This window comes from Beta vulgaris, chromosome 6 (assembly GCF_026745355.1).
Source record: "Beta vulgaris subsp. vulgaris cultivar EL10 chromosome 6, EL10.2, whole genome shotgun sequence".
Lineage (NCBI taxonomy): Eukaryota > Viridiplantae > Streptophyta > Magnoliopsida > Caryophyllales > Amaranthaceae > Beta > Beta vulgaris.
The window spans coordinates 26,881,355-26,887,354 of record NC_079207.1 but is presented as its reverse complement, the minus strand read 5'-3'; the positions used below and the strand labels follow the sequence as shown (position 1 = coordinate 26,887,354).

Below are 6,000 nucleotides of genomic sequence, written 5' to 3'. Positions count from 1 at the left end.
TTTTGGCTGATATTACATGTCTTCAATATGCAGAGCTTGATGGTGACTAGCTTATATTGGAGTGAGAGCGTTGATTTCACCTAGATGTAGATTTATTAAAGTTAAGATTTCCGCTGCAATAGTTTAGAATTATGGTTTGTTATAGGAGTGTATTAATTAATTACATTTCTTTTTAGTTGTAATAGTTAATAATTAATTTATGTATTAATAGTAGTACCTTTGGCTTTGCTGTTATTAAATATTTAATAACTGCGGCATAACAGCTCTTGAATTGTCCATGCTTTGTACTCTAATATGTTTTCTAAAGAAAGTGGAAATTCAGGATTGTTACAGTTACAAAATATTATGATATTATTAAATCTAATTATTATAATAGTAATATTAGTTTACTTCTTAGATATTATTGCTCTTATATATCATCATCAAGTATTAATATACTAATACAAATAATGTAAAATAATTATTATTAATTATCATTATTATCATTAATTATTATTATTATTATTAATTATTAATATTTTTTATTTATAACGATCATTTAAAAATATCCAAAATACTATTATTATTCATTATTATTACTTATCATTATAATTATTATTTAATATTCATATTATTATTTAAATATTATTTAAATATTTATTACATTCAATTTAATTCAATTTAATTCAATTCACTTCAGTTCAATTCAGTTCAGTTCAGTTCAGTTCATTTTAGTCCAGTTCAGTTCAGTTCAGCTCCAATCAGTTTAGTTCAGTTCAGCTTCAATCAGTTCAATTTAGTTCAGTTCAGTTCAGCTATTTTATGTCGAAAAGAACATGCCTAAGACTTTGTGATAATTTAAACTAAGCCAAATTGCAAACAGTGGTTTGGTCAAAATAAATCCCAAACCATCCCATATCTATGAAATCGCAAAGGGACAAACCAATCTAAACCGCGATAATACAATATGATTTAAGATTCGGTATGGTTCGAATCATACTCTGATATAATTTAGGAAATACGTTTCACAGCTTGTTGAGAATTTCCAAGCAATGCTGGCCATAATTAGATATATTATTCTGTTTTTTCTTTTTTCGAAACATATTAGATTTACCCCCTGAATTTAAAATATCTGTACCTTCTAGCTAGCCACTGTTATAGAAAATCTTGAAATATCCATAGGTTTTCAAGTCTAAGCCCAATAAGGTGGGTCTTTGTTTCGACTGAAGTGTACATTAAACTGAGTCTGACAAGCACAATGAACATATGGTTTTCCAATTCCACTCGTTTTTGTAAATAGTTGACAACTTGACATGCATGTAAATAGATACTTTCTATAAAACCAAACTTGCGCCAAACAAGGAAACAAGACAAAAACAAGAGGGGAAAATCGTTGAGACTCCATATTTTCTTTCTTTCTTAGGTTGTATTAGGTTCATCGAAAATATTGTAAGGTCATTTTCTTATTCAACAGAACTTATAAAGTTTCAAGCTTATTTTTCCACAGTATGATTACTTGGTAAGAATGTAGAGAACATAAGAAAAGAGATTTAGAGAATTTTTACTTAGTTGCTTATACATATTAGCCTAATGTTAGTGTACGAACCCCTTGGACCAAATTTTATGTATGTACTCATCGTACGAACCCCGAATTTTATGTAGATATATCACACTGGTCCAATCGTAAATTGGGCTTAGAAAAATGCATGTGATATGTTGGAACTCGTTTTATGACGATATTGATGACGAATCGGGATTCTGTAGGAAGAAGGCATTAATTGAACACCCTTGTAATACATAGAGATTTCTATGTCTAACGGTCATCAAAAGTTCATGACCACCTTTGGAGATTTTAAGTACTCCACCTTGAGCCGAAATCTTGCACCCTTTAGAATCTAGAGTGTCCAAAGAAATGATGTTCTGCTTTAGATCAGTTCCATGTTGAACATTGGACAAAATCCTGAGCTTACCATCATGTGTCTTGATCCGGATAGAGCCAATACCATGAACTTTGCAACGGGAACCGTTACCCATAGAGACGGATCTATTCTTCACCAATTTGTAACCGATAAAGTGATCCTTTTGAGAACAAATATGGTAGGTGCAACCGGAATCAAGCACCCACCAATTAAAATTTCTACTTCTTCCAGGAGAAGTAGCCAAAAGAACATCATCGGATTCTATTTCGCTAATATCGGCTTGTGCAGTTTCTGATGCTTTTTTTCTCATTTTCTTCCCTTTCGAGCTTTTTCTTTAATTTTAAGCAATCAGAAACATCGTGCCCATGCATCTTACAATATTTGCATAAATTTTTAGATTTATGCCCATTAGATATGACCCTATTTTTGGTACTTATTTTTCCGTGTGATCTCCCTTCTACATTTAATCCTTCGGCATTATCATTGGAATGCACTTCAATGTCAAATTTTTCTTTTGAGAGTAAATGTGATTTAACATCCTCAAAAGATAAAGTATCATTATTACCATATAACATGATTTCCTTGAAGTGCTTGTACGAAAGAGGTAGGGAGACAATTAATAACACGACTTTTTCCTCATCTTCAATCTTGACATCCAAATTTTCAATATCAATAAGTATAGAATTAAATTCATTTAGATGAGATTGAATGGAAGTACCTTCGGTCATCCGAATAGTGTAAAGCCTTTCCTTGAGACGGAGTTTGTTAGCGAGACTTTTAGTCATGTAGAGGGACTCGAGCTTTAACCATAGCCCTGCAGCGGTCTCCTCGTGAATAACCTCACGTAATACCTCCTTAGTTAGACATAGTTGGATTGTAGATAATGATTTTTCATCCAACTCTTGCAATTATATTGCTCGTCGGACATGGCATATGGCCTTATCTGTTTGCCATCAAGTGCCCTTTTTAATCCGCTCTGAGTCAGAACGGCCTTCATCTGGACTTTCCGGCCAGATGCTAAAACTGATCTTGCCATCGAATTTCTCAATCTCGAACTTTGTTACCGAAGACATCTTTAATATAATAACACTTTAAACAACCTTCGGCTCGGATACCACGTGTTAGGGTTGTGAGTACGTAGCGGAAACAAATGAAAGATGTATAGATTGAGATAAATAAATATAGTTGGAAATATGTGACAAGAAAAGTAGTAAAAGATGGACACACAATTTAACGTGGGAAAAATCCTCCAATAGAGGCAAAAAACCAACGGACGACGAGTACCCAAAATCCACTATATGAAAATAGGAGAGTACAAGAACCCTAAATATTATTAGGGTGAGTACAACAAAACTCTCACTATAGTAAAAAACTCACAAAAGAACATTACAAAGAAGAATAGTGGATTAATTATACAAGGTGGGTTCAAACAAAGATGATTAATAATTGTAGGAAGGCTTAGTATGTATGTTTTTTAGATTTGTGGGTGTTGGTTTTTTCAAAGCATATGCACAACACCTTATTTATAGGTGTAAATATGTCGGTTAAGATGCATCCTCAAATATTTAGATTTCTCTAGCTTATGACTTAACATATGCAGACATTATATCTCCCCAAATGATTTCTAGAGAAATCATGATGCTGACTAGAGCAACTTCAAAGGATACATCGACATAGAGTTAGGATTTGGGCCAAATAAAATTTGGGCCACATTAACCTAACATACAGTTAGAAACTTTGTATTTTCTAAGTGACAAATATGGAAGAATATTTTGATCAGCAAATTAGACTAAACTTTTAATGCATATTTCTCCAAGAAAATTGCTTTTAGGAGCCAAATGATCTTTGGGTAGAGGTTATTTACAAAAATATCATGAGTGTTCATTATTATCTCTTGAAAGCAAATAATTCAAGATTCCAAATAACGAGCAAATAAGCATGGCAGAAGTGGCCAAAAAATGGTTGCGTAGAGAAGTTCTTATGCACTCATATCAATTGTCCTTTTAGTTTGGACGCGTATATTAAGTGTATATATTGAAAGTTTACCGGAAGATGCTTCGGACTATTATCTTGTTTATGTTAGAAAATATCATCTAATAATGCATAGATTGTTGATTAGATTTTTAGTATATTAGTTTGAGATCATGTAGTCAAATCTTATTTGTAGCATGTTATTAATTTTTTTTAATGTACATAATGGTACATGAAATGAAACTACTAAAGAAAGAGTGTCAGGTGACACTTAGACTTGTTTAAGAACACCTCCTAATATATTAGTATAAATATTAGGACAATGTAGGTTGTTTTGATAGATAGAGTTAAAGATAAAAATATAAATATTGATGGATAAGTAAGAAAGTTAGTGGAGGGCCCAATAATTGGGTATGAAAAAAGAGTGTGAAAGATACATATAGACTATAGTTAGTGAAGGGATCCACATCACATGGATCGAAAAGTGAATAAAGTGGGATAAGTTTTCCAATTAAAGAGGGACCTATGTAATGAAGTGAAAATATAGAAAATAATTTAAAATAAATAATGTTTTATGTATTTTGAAATGATCTAAAATGATAATTGTTTTATTTATTTTAGTGGAAGGAAGTATATATAAAATAATTTTTGAGAAATGATGGAGTATGTCCTTAAATATTCTGCTAATTTTGAAGCGATGGAGAGCATTGAAATATGCTCTGAATTTAGTTATATTAGTATGTCAGTTTTCTATATAGAAAAATTTAGTATTATGACTTCTTAGTCATGTTTGATTTATTAGATGACATTATTGTTTCTCTAAATGTGTTTTACCAAAGTCATAGCTTAAGGAATTTAGTAGGAGTGGTGGGAATTAGTGGGCCAAGTTTACCACTTTCTTTCCTCAGTTGTCTTCTTTTATTTATTATCCCATCCGTTTTTGCAGATATGCAATAGCTCGACTTTTACAATATACTAATTTTGACCATATAGTTTTTTCCAATATATATATTTTGGTGACATTAACTTTTAATAATTTCTACTAAATAGAATTATAAATATTAATAGTTAAAGTTAAGAATCAACAGATATAAAAGCTAAATTTTTACATTTAAATACAAACATCGGGAGTATTAGTAACTTTAAATCCTATGTAATAGACACTATTTATGTATTTTCCAAGTGGGCAATTATCAAATTTGTTTTAAGATATTTCTTCAACAGATTTCTCTTTCACTTTTTTTTCGATAAACAAAACAGGACAAATTAAAATAGATTAATATTCCTTGTATTATGTTTCAGCTATGAAATATATATTATGTTTCATTGAAAATATTTTTCCTCCGATAGAAGTGAGAACTCTTAAAATGAAAAAGAAGGAAAGGAGAGGAGGAAGGTGAGCCATATCGTAAAAATCTGGTACCCCTTTAATGTTAGGGAAATCTTTCAACATCAGACTGAGAATGTTCAAGTATAAATTTTGTTTTCACCTCTTTACGCTCCAATAGATGGAATGCGTTATGGCTACTTTGTTTGGGGTTTGATAAATGTATCTGACAATATGACATGTATTGTTTGTGTATGTGAAAATATTATTTGTGTTTCGTATAACAAATAAGAGGAAAATAACACAAACAATATTTTTACATACATAAACAATATTTGTCATATACACAAACAATATTTGTGACATAAATATTTATATCTAACATATGTACCTATTAGACATTTATCATATCCCACTTGTTTTTCTTGTTATAATTGTTTTTGAGCAGAGACAAGCTTAAACTGCAAAAGTAAACCTTGCAATTTCTGCAGCAATTGCAAATTCACATTTTATACGTATACATGGAGCACTAGTTTGATGCACCAGTTTGTGGATCACCATGACGATTTATGTATGTATGTAAAATTAAAAGGCAAAAGATAACCCAATGAGGCCACTAGTGTTTGGGAAGCAAGACTTAAACTTCTTTATTATGTTTTTATAACAAAATCTAGGAAACAGAATCAAAAGGAAAATTAAGCACACAGTCGTGAATATAGAGTACTCAACTAATAACTAGGGTAGCGAATATTTTCCCGTCCCTGTATGAAATTCATGTCTCTTGTTTTGAATATTTAGAAACCC

General features: G+C 31.0%; 1 pseudogene; it reads right to left on the bottom strand.

Annotated features, from left to right (window-relative positions):
- LOC125498290 (uncharacterized) overlaps window positions 1-2,208 on the bottom strand; it is a 5,809-nt pseudogene extending 3,601 nt beyond the window's left edge.
- Window positions 2,209-6,000: the final 3,792 nt, after the last annotated feature.